Source organism: Mytilus edulis, chromosome 12, assembly GCF_963676685.1.
Source record: "Mytilus edulis chromosome 12, xbMytEdul2.2, whole genome shotgun sequence".
Lineage (NCBI taxonomy): Eukaryota > Metazoa > Mollusca > Bivalvia > Mytilida > Mytilidae > Mytilus > Mytilus edulis.
This window is the reverse complement of record NC_092355.1, coordinates 2,423,272-2,438,942: the sequence shown is the minus strand read 5'-3', so window position 1 is coordinate 2,438,942 and position 15,671 is coordinate 2,423,272.

The window sequence follows — 15,671 nt, the reverse complement described above, 5'->3', positions numbered from 1 at the left end:
CTTATTCAATTTACTTCATTCTTTTACACCAATTTGATAATGCGTTTATTTATGGGATCCAAAATGATTGCCTTATTTGTGCTATTGGAATCTTAAATAATGATGCTTTGCACACGAAATTTCATCTTGATATATGTTCAAAATGGTCCATCTCTAAAATTCATTGTATTTGCTGTTTTGATACTATTGCATTTTGAAAATTTCGTAATTGAAAGGCTATAGAAGGGATCATACACCATACCCGAAAAGATAATATTTATCTCAGTACTTAAGTTGCATCCCTGAAAACATTCCCCCCTCCGGCCAAAGATTTTTTTTGTGGGTAAGGGTCTAAAAATGGGCAGTTATTGCGTAAACCTTTACTACGTAAACCCTCAGGCTTTACGTAGTATATATTGGACGATGTCCGTAGTCTTTCGGAACACCGGATGTTATTCGGAATACATCTATTCTTTCTTTGTCCACCCTTCATATACATGCGCAATATATTATTAATTGACCTGTGGAATAAGCATTAGCATCTTTAAGTAGCTATAGAGCCTATAGAGATGTTACATATGATGCGAAATGTATTATGACGTAAGCTACTTTAATGAGCATTTGAATACTTCCTTGTACGCAATTACAAGCTGTCTATGCGGTATGGTCTTTGCTCATTGTTGAAGGCCGTACGGTGACATATAGTTGTTAATGTCTGTGTCATTTTGGTCTCTTGTGGACCGTTGTTTCATTGGCAATCATATCACATCTTCATTTTTATATTTAAAGTTTGATCAGAATAGAATACAGCCATACGGTTGTTATATGAAAACAATGCAATTTAACCCTGAAAATTAAGACAAAATTTAAAAGGCACATTTTGAGTGTTTTAGATCAGTGAAACATTGAAAGCGTCTGGCCAATTGAATGCTAAATTATGTCATATCAATACAGTTGATTGATGAACACGCGTTAGACAAAATCCTGTAAATTATTCTATAGATCCATATAAGACGATTCAAGAACACTGACCTCCTAAAAAATATGGTCATTGCGATAAACAAAAATGGGGTTTGATATATACCTCGATGTTTGCCATCGAAAACTATTGTAGTAACTACCGGTCAAAAAAAAAAACTATATTGTTTACGTATAAATTACTTATTTAGTGATGAAAATCTTATCAAGTCAGAGATCCGTTTTTCTTCTATTTTGTTGTTGCCTTAATTTTTTTAATTTCTTTTGGGGGGAATGGGGGGGGGGATAAATTTCAAAAGGATACCGACCTGTGTCGACTACCCTCTCCACAAATATAGTTATAAATGGAAAAATACATTATTTTGTTTTTGTCATGTGAAACCCGTCCCCAAATAAACCTAGTCAAAACATAATGAAGTAGATACATAGCTTTGCGTCTTATAAGTCTTATAACGGAATTTTGGGAATTTTGTCATTTCATTTATAAGGAGTTGCGGCAATCTGTTTTCATAAGTCAAGTTAGAGGGTCTAGTTGACAGAGGCCAACAACGTGTTTTGCGAACAATTAGGACGAAATGTTATGAGCAACAACAAAAAAAACACCTAAAAAACAACCGTTAAAAAACATCTTAGTACACATTATTTTTCTTAAAATGAAAATCAATATCCTTATTCAACGGACCAGCGATTAAAAAAACATTTTATTTTTCAATTGCATACTGGACATATGAACTACGGGAACCTCAGGGAAAATATGATACAAGCTCAAACGAAAAAATATAAACAAGTCTAAATTGCAACACGAACCCCATTAAAACTAGGGGTGATCTCAGGTGCTCTAGGAGGGTAAGCAGATCCTGCTCTACATGTGGCATCCGTCGTGTTGCTTATGAGATTACAAATGCGGTAAATAGTCTAATTCGTTAGGTCACATTCATGAAAGAGAAGGGGATTGCAGTAACGACGTAAGGAACATATCCGATAACATTTTCCAAACGGTTATTAAGCTTGCTTGGCCTTCGTCAAACTTGATTTTACTGTCGCAAATCTGCGTTTTACGAATGTTAAGCTTAAAATACAATACAGTTATCTCCTAAATCTAAAAATTCTAAAACCAAGAATTTTCACAGGTTACTTTTCTGATATATAGTCTTACCTGTCTGAAAGTTTTAAAGTCATTGTTCCGGTCTTATAGGAACCCACATATATTCATTTTCACAATGTCATATATTTCAATTGACTATACAATCACTCGGAGCTTTTCTGTTCAATCACTTGGAGATGTCCTTAGCCAAATTCATTAAAAACATTGCATATGCTTGTTTAATTGGTTGTTTCTTGTCTGTCCTATTATACTCATTTATGATATTTGCAATTAAAATGAGCACGGATTCAGTCATTTTGCCGATTAATAAAGATAGTTAAAAAATATATCACGGGCACATTTTTTAAGCTGTCTATATCAGAAACAAAATCACACAAGATAAAATAAAAGGACAGTACAAATATAAAGAAATCCCTAAAAAAAAAGAGTGCCCGTACAAAAATATATAATCAAAAAGATGACAAGGTGCTCCCAAATGGTAATAGTTTACTTTAATCAGTTTAAAAAAAATATAAATACATGTAGGTATATTAACAATACAAAAAAAGAATTATTCAGCAGAGTTTCCCTGGTTAAACTTATATGCAAAAGTTTGGTAAACAAAAACTGAAAGGAAGTAGAAATATCTTAATTGACTTAATTAGTTTGACGTGAATTAAATTATCAAAAATGTTCTATATAATAGGAGGTTATCCGTTTGAAAGGGGGCTGCACCAAGTACTAATTGGCGTATAACGATCAATCGTTTTGTCAACAATCATCTGAAGATTAATTTTGATGTGTTTGACATTGTATAGTTCGACTACAGTGAAAGTTGTAAACTGCATTTTTTCTGTACAAAAGATACTTTATTTTGTAATCACAATTGTTGTTTGAGAAATAATTCAGTTTTTTTTTCGTTTAAATGCCATTAAATATGTTTCAATATTATTTTACAAATACTGTATCATATCCTATCAGAAATTAGAGGCTGATTTTTGTAGGTTTTAAAAAATCAAGGTGTTGCAATACTTTTTTCCATGTGTATATTTGGGTTTCAACTGTGACAATGACTTTTAAACTTTCAGACAGACTATATATGAGAAAAGGTACATGTGTCAATTCTGGTAGTAACGATGGGTTTTTCGATGTTTATCTAACATTTTTGATCGCTGCGCTGTGACAGTAGTGATCAATTTACTCGGAGCCCCACTATTCTAGGGAATACGTTTGGATGCATTTGTCGTTTTTTTTTATGTTATTGATTTATATTAACATATAAAATGTTTTAATTACCAAAACTTGAGCAGAAACGTTATAGTAGCTATTTGAAATCTCCAACCTTTCCATCAAGCATTTGTTATTGGTACGGAGTGACGGAGCCTCGCTTGACAGTCTCTCGAATGACAAACCCACTACCGAACCGTACATTTCCGATCCCACACCGTGAGAGTGTGTAGGGTTTGAATAAATAATGTACTCCAACTATGAAATGTATTACTATATCGTTGAATTCAACAATAACCAGAAAATATACCACATGTATTGTAGACATTTAAAATTACAATCAAAGGTATTTAATTGTAATGAATTTTGTTGCGAAATAAAATAATGTGAAAATAGAAGAAAACAATAAAGTAATGTATCTTTTCTTAATACGAAAGATTTTCTGAAAGTCAAACATTATGATAAAGAATCTATCATTAGAATTTAAATTCCAATGCTATTTATAAGTCAGGAAATTACCTGTTGTAAATATTTGGGTCATCATGGTCATGATGGAATACATTATAATTGGCAAACATTGATTTTAGTTTTGTTTGGGACATTAATGAACACATCTTACATCCTAAATCTTTACAATGCCACATTGGGATATGTAAAACCTAAAAAAGAGGCACTTTAACACTTTTAATTTACCGTTATAGAACTTGTAGAAAGGAAACACAAAATCAATGAACTTTAAACGGAGTGTAGATACATCATGTTTTGATACAAATATGAATCATTTCTAAAACTTTGGAAGATGAATGAATACAAATTTCTTTTACATGACATATCTTTAGAAAAAAAAGGCAATCCAAAAATTGTTTCATGTGATCAATTAGTTATTCCAAAATCGTTGGTCTATACACCGTACCGCTACATTAAATCTGCGCCGGTTCACCTGAGAACTTGCAATATTTTGAACTATTGATGTCATACAAAAATCGCTTTTCCATCGTGACGACAAATATTTTGATATGACGTGCAAGTGTTGTCAACCAATCCAAATGACGGATTATTCGCAAAACATACATGTCATGTTATCTCGTTGCTCTAATAACATTGAAATTATATGAGAAGAGCAATTGTACTAAACAAGAATAATGTTGAGCAAGAGATGAAAAAGGGGAATTGCAAAATAGATTTGCAAAAATGATTGTAGTTCAAAGGTACCAGGATTATAATTTAGTACGCCAGACGGGCGTTTCGTCTACATAAGACTCATTAGTGACGCTCATATCAAAATAATTATAAAGCCAAACAAGTACAAAGTCATGAAAGTTGAAGAGCATTGGGGATCCAAAATTCCAAAAAGTTGTGCCAAATACGTATAAGGTAATCTATTCCTGAGATAAGAAAATCCTTAGTTTTTCTAAAACAAAATTATGTAAACGGAAAATTTATAAAAATGACCACATTATTGATATTCATGTCAACACCAAAGTGTTGACTACTGAAACCTAGAAAATTAGCAAATGTGTTCAAGAATCCGTGCTAATTATATTATTCATAGATTGGAACAAATAAATTAAACGAGGAATAGAAGAAGAGGTAAGAATCTCCATGATATAGTATCCGAATGTGCAACATGTGAAACGGAAACTCTGTCAAATTCCATAAAGAATATCAGAGTTTCGTTTGTGTATGGACGTTAGTTCTATCGGAAAGAAGAAATAACAAGCAATGCTGCATGTTAAAAAGAGTGAATGCAATGTTTTTTTTTATTAATTTCTATGGACGGTATTTTGTTAGAAGAAACGCAGTGTTGTACAAGTTTATTAGAAAGTATTTATTTTATCAATTGTATTTATTTATTCATTCCATTCTTATTGTCCAGCGTAAATTTTACCGCAAACTAGGTCTTACCTATATTCACTTTCCTTTGGTTGGTTTGGTATGCGTTGTTATATTTCATAGTTACAACAGAATAAGTTAATTCAAATATTACTACTTAAATTAATATCTACCTTATCACAATGTTAGATTTTTTTCAAAATCCCTCTTCTCAACTAGAAGACCATTTTTATTTACTTTAGAACTGAATTGATCGATCTAGTCTCGCTATGGTTTTCAGAAAATCTATTCAGTCTCAAATCGATCCATAAGTGGGCAATTTGAACTAATTTGAACAAACGGGAGGTGTTATAAGGTACTTATACATTGCAGGTGATTTATATTAGTAAAATACTGTTATAAATAATATCATCTTCATATAAATAGATTTTTTTTTATCTGAACAGATCATGTCTCTATTTTACAAAGTTTTGACTCTCAAAACAGTTAAATACTGTGTCATTTAGACGTACCGAATTAGACGCATTACATGGGGATGGCTGCTCAAGAAGAATCTGTTGACACTGCCGGAGATCAGGCCCAGTTTTTTATGTGCTGTTACGTGTTCTGTTAACGTTGTTTGTCTGTTTAGCTTTAACTTTGTCATTTTAATGTCGACCAATTAGTTTAAATGTCCCTTTGGTGTCGTTGGCCTCTTTTTGAAAACTGTCATTGACATTATATCTGACAGCATTTATAATATCAGTTTGCACTCAAGGTAATATACCAGAAAGAATAATGAATGGTTCTGAGCGAAACATTGTTGATAATGAATTGTGTTTTATTTACTTAACAGTATTCCTTGTATGTGTCTTAGCATTATTATTTCCATTTTTATACATCACTTTTTTCTAACTTAAATTTTGGGTATTCCGATTTGACCGTTCCAGGTACATAAAAAATATCTCCTTAACACAGGTACAAAAAAAAACGGTTTACCTTTCATACTAATTCTGTTGTCGTGATAATGATGTTGACGTACGTCCTCACCCAATTTTATTTTAGTTCATTCCCCTAACTTTTTTGTTGTTTAAATTGACATACCTTTTTTTGTTTGATTTACGAGATTCAGATGTGACCTTAAATTATGACTGTCAAAATTTTGCACCACTATAGTCATCTTCGACAGCGTTAAGGTTGCATTTCTGTAAATATTGACAATGCAATTTCCCATTTCGAATGCAAGAGTTTCTCGCTGTATTGAAGACCCATTGGTGGCCTTCGGCTGTTGTTTGCTCTTTGGACGGGTTTTTGTCCCTGTGGTACATTCCACATTTCCATTCTTAATTGTTTTTAGTAATGATGTATGTTTTAAATTACTAATGAACCCTCGGGTTCGTCACATTTTAAACACTTTCCCCTATTTGACCCTTTTATATCTTTCTTTATGAAGAAATTGTAATTTCAGATATAAGTATGAAAATCCCAGTGAGTTATATATTTTAAATGAAAAACTGATAAAAGCTGCGTTGCCGTTCCATCTTAAAAGACGATGACATTTTGGAATTTCTTTACATAATTGTTAGCAATTTTCATGTTAACAAAGCTTTGAATGCTAATAAGGTGCAAATGTCATAATGGTCGGATTTATAGCATTTATAACTAGATTCAGCTGTGTAAATAACACATTGATATAAATAAAGATTAATTGGTTTGATAAATAGCTGATGCATTTATGACTCTGGTTTAACCGCATCAAAACTAAATACCGACATCTGATTAGTTACTTAAGATATAATCAAGCAAGCAAGCAATATCAATCGGAATTTCACGCCTTTTCATATACATGTATCATTGATCATGAAGCATGAAATAGTGACTTATTCTAGCGGCTCATTCCTACCACTCATTATATAGTAAGTGCCTACCGCGAATGTACTCCAACTATATAAATGTATTACTATATCGTAGAATTTAACATTTACCATATATACCAAATATGTTATATACATTTAAAGTTTCAATGCAGATATTTAATTTTAATGAATGTAGCTGCGAAATACCTCAGAGATTAAAATAGAAAAACGAATACGATAATATATATACATTTTCCTAATACGACAGATTTTCTGAAAGTCAAAAATTATGACAAAGATTTTTAAAATTAGAATTTAAATTCCAATGCTATTTATAAGTCGATAATTTACCTGTCATAAATATCTGGGTCACGATCAATTACATTATTATTAGCAAAAAATGGATTTTAGAATTGTTTTGCACCTTTAGAATGTTGCATTTAACTTTCGAGGTTTAGCAAGGAAAGAAAAACACAAGACAATACATGCTTTATACAACAACGAAAGTATGACTTTTGAACCCACTTTTTAAAAGATGTTATAACCAGACATGAATTTCTGGCTGGCATAATGCTTCGAAAAACTCGAAAGTGTGTATTTCTTTATAAACTCAACGAGATTTTCATGAAAAATATTTAGCTAATTTGGAGGATCATGCTAGATTGCTAACAATATTAAACAAACACTATTTAAATAATCAACGCATTAAAACAGAGTACATAGCACACATTTGATTGAGTAATAGCAGCAGGAGACATGAACGACTTTCTCTCAAGTATAAAGAGTTTTTAATATAAAGCAATTAAAACAAGATTACCTAGTGGTAATAAAGCTGAAATCCTCTTTTTGAAAGTTTTCCAAACGCGTCCCGAGATTGTTGACTTTTATTGTTTATCCGTTTCACAAATGGTAGCGAATTTTTTTCTTAATGGCGCAACTACAATCCCATTCCATTTACCGAATGTGACTTACCGAATTTAATGTATTACCGTGTTTGTACTTATGTACTAATATAAGCCTAAAAGGATCTGATTACAGTTTCTGAGCACATGATATCACTTCCAGTTTTTATTGTTGTTCGGGTTGCGCAGTCTTTGGTTATCAATGTTGTGTTTTGTGTACTATTGTTTGTCTGCTGGTCTTTGTTTTGTTTAACAATGTTGTAGGCAGTTTGTTGTTGCTTGTCTTTAAAAGACAATAAAAATCAAAACCAAGGAGTAAATAATCACAAACGTTCAAGCAAATAAATAGGTAGACTTTTGGAGAGTACTAAATAATAACAAAATACGCTTGAATGTTTTTTGTATTAATGAGGGCAGTAGAATTAGTATTTTTTTTAAATAATTAGGTCATATGTACTCTGAATCAGGACATCAGACATTAAACCAGTCCAATTTTTAAGCACCGAACATTTCAATCAAATAGGATATTGTTGTGAGTAATCTGGAAACGGTTATTTTAAAATAGATTATAGTATTCTGAATGACTTACAGTAATAAGAAATAATAATCAGGTTTTATGAAACGTAGTGAAACAAATATAATAATGAAAGCCGTGGTAATCTTGGGATGTTTAAAACCTAAACAAGAGACATTTCCTTACTTTTAATTTACCGACATAGAATTTGTAGAAGGGAAACACAAAGTCAATGAAATTTAAACGAAGGGTAGATACAATATATTTTGATACAAATATGAATCATTTCTTCAACTTTGTGATGAATGAATACAAATTTCTATTACAAGACATATCTTAAGAAAAAAGGTAATCCAAAGTTGTTTCATGTGATCAATTAGTTATTCGGTTGAACTATTGACGTCTTACAAAAATCACTTTTCCAATTTTACGTCAAATATATTGTTTAATGTCGTCAACATTTTACGGGAACCTTTGTCATGCCCAGTAATGACGGACAAATAGCGATAAGGTGTATTTTATTACAGTGAGATTCTTCACACGAGTAACAGTCGGGGCACTTAGCGAACTCCATAATATTATGGAATTCCGTAATTTTTGTGGAAAATTAAAGTTGTCTCCCTTTGACTAACAGGCTAAATTTAAGATGGGAGATAACTATATTTTGAAACTGATTCTCTAAAAAAAAAAACAAGGGAGACAAATGAAATCTATTTATTGTTTTCTTAACTACAATGGAAAAAAATATATAATAACATGAAGGGATGTTACCTCGGTGAAGAGTACTCGCTCGGTAAAACATTTACAAAATGGAAACACAAAATTATATCCATTTTATGTATTGTGGGTCGTTGTCTTTTCATTGTTTTATATATGTAAACTGTATGTTATGTATAATGTTTTAAGCCATTGGCTCATACTGAGGGCTCATATGGGCGTAAAGTGCTTTTCAATAAAGAATTTAAGGACTTATAAACGTAAAACCCTCAACATTATAACAATGGACTAGATAATATGAATTATATACCATATAAATCATAATTAAAAGCTTATTTAATACATGACATACATGTTCTTATTTTATTATGTATAAAACTGACAATTATCTAATCCAGTAATAAAGTGATATCTATAGAAAAATTATTACTCAAACAACAGTATTAAGGGACCGTAAAAAACACATTTTTAAAATAATCAACAAAGGGGTGATGTTTGAACTAACTGATGATCACTGATGACTTTAATCATTTTCTGAGGATCGACATAAGGTGCATTGAATTTGTCTGATCTAAAAGTAGTATCTTGACAACTGTGCCTGGGATGAGGCTAATTCTCAACTTTATTTGTAACTAACAGTCCTGCTGATGAAAATATATGCTCTGACGGTATAAATGGAGAGGGAATGACTTAGATTAGCTTAAAGTGTAAGATTTTGAAAACTGATCTTGTTCATGGCATACCTCTGTTTGGGAGAATTTTAAATGAGAGCTAAGCGGAAATATTCGATTCGTATTTTAATTATCGAAAAATATTAGATAGTATAATTGCAGGACATAAATACAACTATTGACAAATTGTTGATGCAATCACATTGACGTATGCGTATCTGTTTCCATATGTGTGCTATAAATACATTATAATCTGCAGAGAAATATAAACTGTGTAATTATAAATCGTCTAAGCTACAAAATATTGTGTTTTATCAATGAAGTGAAATACGATACTAATACATCTGTGTACTGTAAGCTACAGTTACAAGGTATTTGATTTTTAATGGCTCAAGTGCATCAGGAAACCTCATTATAACTAATGATAGTTCAACCTCGGGGGGGCCACTTCAAACTTTTTTTGGTAGGGGTGAGCAGCTGAGACATCAAGTACCCCACCCTTTTCATATATTTTGTTAATCAAAAATATATACCTTGTCATATATTAATTAACAAAAAACAGACCTATAGATATATTTCAATATTTTTCCCGCTCATCATCACGTTCTTGATAAGAAGCAAAATAGTCGCAATAATATCACCTTCTTTTCTAATAAATTCGTCACATCTTAAACACTTTTTTCTTATTGCCCATTTTACATCTTTCATTATGAAGATATTTCAATTCCAAAATACAATACATATAAAAGACGTTTGGTCAGATCATAGATGAGGGGTGATAGGACCTTTATCAGGACTCCGGGATGTGTTTTTAAGCTCGGGATTTCGGGATTGACACTTTCGGGATCCGGGAATTCGTTTTTCGAATTTTGGGACCTCGTGATTTCGTGTTTTTATGTCCGAGATTTCGGGATATCGTGTTTTTAAGCCCGGGATTTCGGGATCAGGAGCCCTCCTACCCCCCCTCATAGATGGTATTATATCTATGGTCAGATAAAAGTAATATCACCCCAGATTGTAACACCTTCACTGATTTTAACATGTTTAAATATTAATTAAAAACTGATAAAAAGTTTTATTGCCGTTCCTCGTAAAGGGCGCTGTCACAATGGAATTTCTTTAAATAATTGTTATCATGTTTCATGTGTAGAAACCCTTGAATGTTAATCTGTTCATTTAATTAGGTGCAAATGTCAAAATAGTTGGATTTATTGCATCTATCACTGGCATCAGTGGAAATACCACATCAGAATACATAGAGTTTAATTGGTTTGACAAATAACTGATGCATTTACGACTGTGGTTTAACCGCATCAAGAATAAATACGGACATCTGATCAGTTTCAGATACTTATGATATAATCAAGCAAGTGACAATATCAACCTAATGATATATTTAATCTGAATTTCTCACCCTTTTCATATATCATAGAGCATGAAAAAGTGACCTATTCCAGCGGCTCATCCCTACCACTAAATATATAGCAAGTGCCCCCCCCCCCCCCCCCCCCCAAGAGTTCAACGATTAGACATTTCTCTTAAGCTAGAGGTCACATTGGTACGCTGATCCCTCAAATTGCACTTGCCACTTTAATATATAATATTTTGTGATAAAAGTTTAGAGATTTATAATCGCCAACTTTGAAAACAGACAACGCATCATAATACACAAGCGTAGATATTAGTTATAAATTATTATTTTTGTTTTAACTTTAATTGTTAATATGCTTCTGAAGGAAAACAAACTAATCGACGACACAAAATAAAATAAAACTAAATTAATCATTTTAAAAAGTTTATATAATAGAAAAACACTCGCAACAAATTTATGAGTTTGTTTGAATGTTAAATTCGTTTGATTTTTTTTTTTCGTATGTTCTAACTTTCACGGACTTCAACGTGAAAGGTTGCTGGAATTTAAATTAAATTCATAATCAATGCTAAAAGCTTGTGAAATACTAGAACTCTTTTCTTCTCGCGTTTGTTTGAATTATATGACTAATGTTATGGCATATTCAGCTAAACTGGGAAGCAGCGCTGTATTTTGTTTACGTGCTAATGTACATGTAGATTTAAATAGTCAACAAAACTTAATATGACTCCGCGAGCACCACAGTCTTTCCTCTGACATATAATACAGGGGCGGATCTAGCCATATTAAAAGCTTTAAGGGGGTCCCAACTCAGGACAAAAGGGGGGGGGTCCAACTATATGTTCCCATTCAAATGCATTGATCGGCCAAAAAGAGGAGGGTTCAAACACTCGGACCCCCTCCCCCTGGATCCGCTAATGTAATAGTTCTTATTAATTGCCTCGAAAAATATCACTCATACGAAAGATGTCTATGCCAGCACGAAACTGACGGGTCGGTTTGAACATGACATGACACATTTAATTATATTGCAATACATGTATTGTAATCTTTCTTTTAACATAAGCAGTATTGTTCATATGTTCAATTAATTTATTAAACTTTTCTAGGAGTTTTTGCTTAATTTCATTCTAATAATACGGTAGAGAATTAATATTTCCTGCAGGAAAAAAATGAGTAACAAGTCGACCTTCAATATTATTGCATTCATCACACAAAAGAACTACAAACAAGCTGTCCCAAGTCAGGATCATGTAATTCAGTGGTTGTCGTTTGTTGATGTATTACATATTTGTTTTTCGTTCATTTTTGTACGTAATTTAGGTTTGCATTGTTTTATATTTGTCATTTCGGAACCTATTATAGCTGACTATGTGGTATGGGTTTTGCTCATTGTTGAAGACCGTACGGTGACCTATAATTGTTAGTTTCTATGTCATTTGGTCTCTTGTGGAGAGTTGTCTCATTGGCAATCATACAACATATTTTTTATAAGATAAAGTTTAGTTCATGATTTCTGAAATCTTTCAACATCAAGAATCACTTACACAGTGAAAATTGTTTTTCTTGAACTTGAGGTGAGTGATATTTTCCCCATATCGAAGTCCTAACTAATATTTCATGTCGAGTTTTTAGCATTGCATACTGAAAGAGGAAAAAAGGAATATTGCAGCTAGACAAAGTCTTTCAATTGCAGCTAGACAAAGTCTTTCAATTTTATTTATTCATTCATTGTCTGCACTGTAATGAAAGATTCGAATTACCTCTATTTTCACTACTGTCCCGGAATATTGTGCGAGTTAAAACAACACAAAAAAACGCCAGTTTAATAATAACAGGAGGCTCAAAATAGCCTGTGTTGCTCATCTTGGTCTATATCATATTAGACAAAGACACACTTCAACATTGTAGACGAGAAAAGTATTATTAAATGACAAAAACAGATATGTTTTTTTTTATCTTATATTGGCGGTCATTTAAGTCTGTTCAGTTTCTCTCATTTATATCTTATTTAGGACTAAATGCTTAAGTTTCAGAGATATAAATCAAACACTGCATCCCCGTTTATTTACTATTTAGCCATTCTGCCATCTTGGTTGATGTTTGGTCAATGGATACATTTTTTTGAACTAGATACCCTAGGGATTGTTTATGCAAAGTTTGTTTTAATTTGGACAAGTAGTTTCAGAGGAGAATTTTTTGGCAAAGGATTACCGAAATGTAAGACAAATTGTGGGAAATTAACTGTAAAAGGCAATAACTACTTTTTGTAGACCTTGTTTTGCTGAAAAAGTTTGCTGTCAACAGTTTTTCTTCATGCATGGTAATATTCAGGATGATAGCCAAAAACTGCAAAATTTTCTTTCAACTATCAGTTCAAGGGGAAACAACACAACAACGGGTTGTCTACTGCATTGGCAGATAACTTTTGACTGAACGAACATAAGATTTGCTATAAATGCTTTAGTTTCAGAGATTTATACGCCAAAAACTGCATTTTACCCCGATGTTCTGTTTTAGCGATGACTGCCATCTCGGTGCACAAGCGTGGTCATATGCATCGGAATGATTTGTTTATCTACATACCCTAATAATGATTTAGGCCGAAATTGGTTTTATTTGGCCCAGGAGATTCAGAGTGGAATATCTTTGTACATGTAAAAGCTATCAGACGACAACGACGGACGAAGGACGACAATTGATGAGAAAAGTTTAATAAATAATCGCACTTTGTCACTTTTGGCCTGGTGAGCTTAAAAGGAGATATTGGCAATTTGTAAATTTTATATACACAGTTATACATATTTTCTTGGATTGAAAAAAAAAACAAACTAATCATAATGCATCTCGTTTGAATTGTTTTATCATTTGTAATTTCGGGGCCTTTCATATAGCAGACTATGCTGCACGAATTTTACTCATAGTTGAAAGTCGTATCATGACCTTTATAGATATAAGGAGATAACATATGATTGCCAATGAGACAACTCTCCATTAAAGTCATAATTTTTAAAGATAAACCATTGAAGGTCAAAGTACAGTCTTATATGTACCATTTACTAGTTTTCTGGATCTTGAGTTGATTAAGAGAGCATGAAACTAAAAAGACTCAATGTGTCAGTGGCAACTCAGGTGCGGATCCAGAGGGGGGAGGGGGTCCGGGGGTTTGTTGGACGAACAATGCATTTGAATGGGGACATGTAATTGGACCCCCCCCCTTTGTCCTGGGTTAGGACCCCCTCCCCCTTTTTTAAAATGGCTGGATCCGCCCCTGCAACTATTTGATACCCTTTGATAATTTGATTCACTTCATGTCAAACCACCTTTTAAAAAGTCACACTTACAATTTTGTAAATATACACGTGGCTTAAGCATAGTTTCATCAAATTTATACCGTTGGTTTTCCCGTTTGAATGGTTTTACACTAGTAATTTTGGAGCCCTTTATAGCTTGTTGATCGGTGTGAGCCAAGGCTCCGTGTTGAAGGCCGTACATTGACCTATAATGGTTTACTTTTTTTTTAAATTGTTATTTGGATGGAGAGTTGTCTCATTGGCACTGCACACCACATCTTCCTATATCTAAGAGCTGGTCTTGAGAGACTTCCCCTGGAACTACATATTAAATTTCAATCTATATTGTATGGTATACGTTTATATTCTCATGCCATTTATCCTCTTGTAAAGGAATCATTTTTTTTGTCTCAAATCTTAGACTCTGTGCGAATTTATTCTTCAGTTGGTTCTCATTTGTAAAACATGTATCAGAAGAAACTGGTATGGATTTAGACACTTTCAAGAAATATTCCTCTCATAAGATAAATAAAACTATTAGAGAACAAATAAAATTAAAATTGAAGGATTTTTATGAAAAGAGAGTAAATGATAAGATATGAAGGATAACAGCAAACTCACTATTTATAATCTTGTAAGACTAAATAATACAAATGAAAAATAATTAACTTACTCAAAATTTTAATTTAGAAAACTAATAACAAAACTAGAATAAGAGATCATAATTTATTAATAGAAAAAGGAAGATATCTTAGAAATGTAGAATGCCAATATATATAGAAGAAAGATTAACTGCAACCAATTTGAAGATGAAATTCATTTCTTTTCTATTTTGTAATAGTAACAGTAATAATAGAAAAGTGTCTTTTTATTTAAAACCCAATCCAAGATCACACATTCAGGTAAATATAACAGGTGTTCTCGTCTTTCCTGTTCTTTTTAGATTTCGGAGATAAAGCCACTGGCTAAAATCAAAACAGCTATAAGTTAAGCTTTACGATGTTTTATATTATATAACTTCCTCAATAGTGCAAAAGAATTACAATGAAAGTTCAATGGTAATGTTCCAAAAAGACAGAATAGATAGTTATTTCAGTAAGGGACGACATCAAAAGATCAATGTAAGATAAAAAACTTAATTCAAATAGTTTGGGGGTGGGGGGGGGGTTGAACGTCTGCAAGATTTGGTTATCCGACATTGATTTTTACATATATCTATATGGGTCAATCAATTTTTCCCAAATTAAGTTAAGAGGGGGGTGGGGG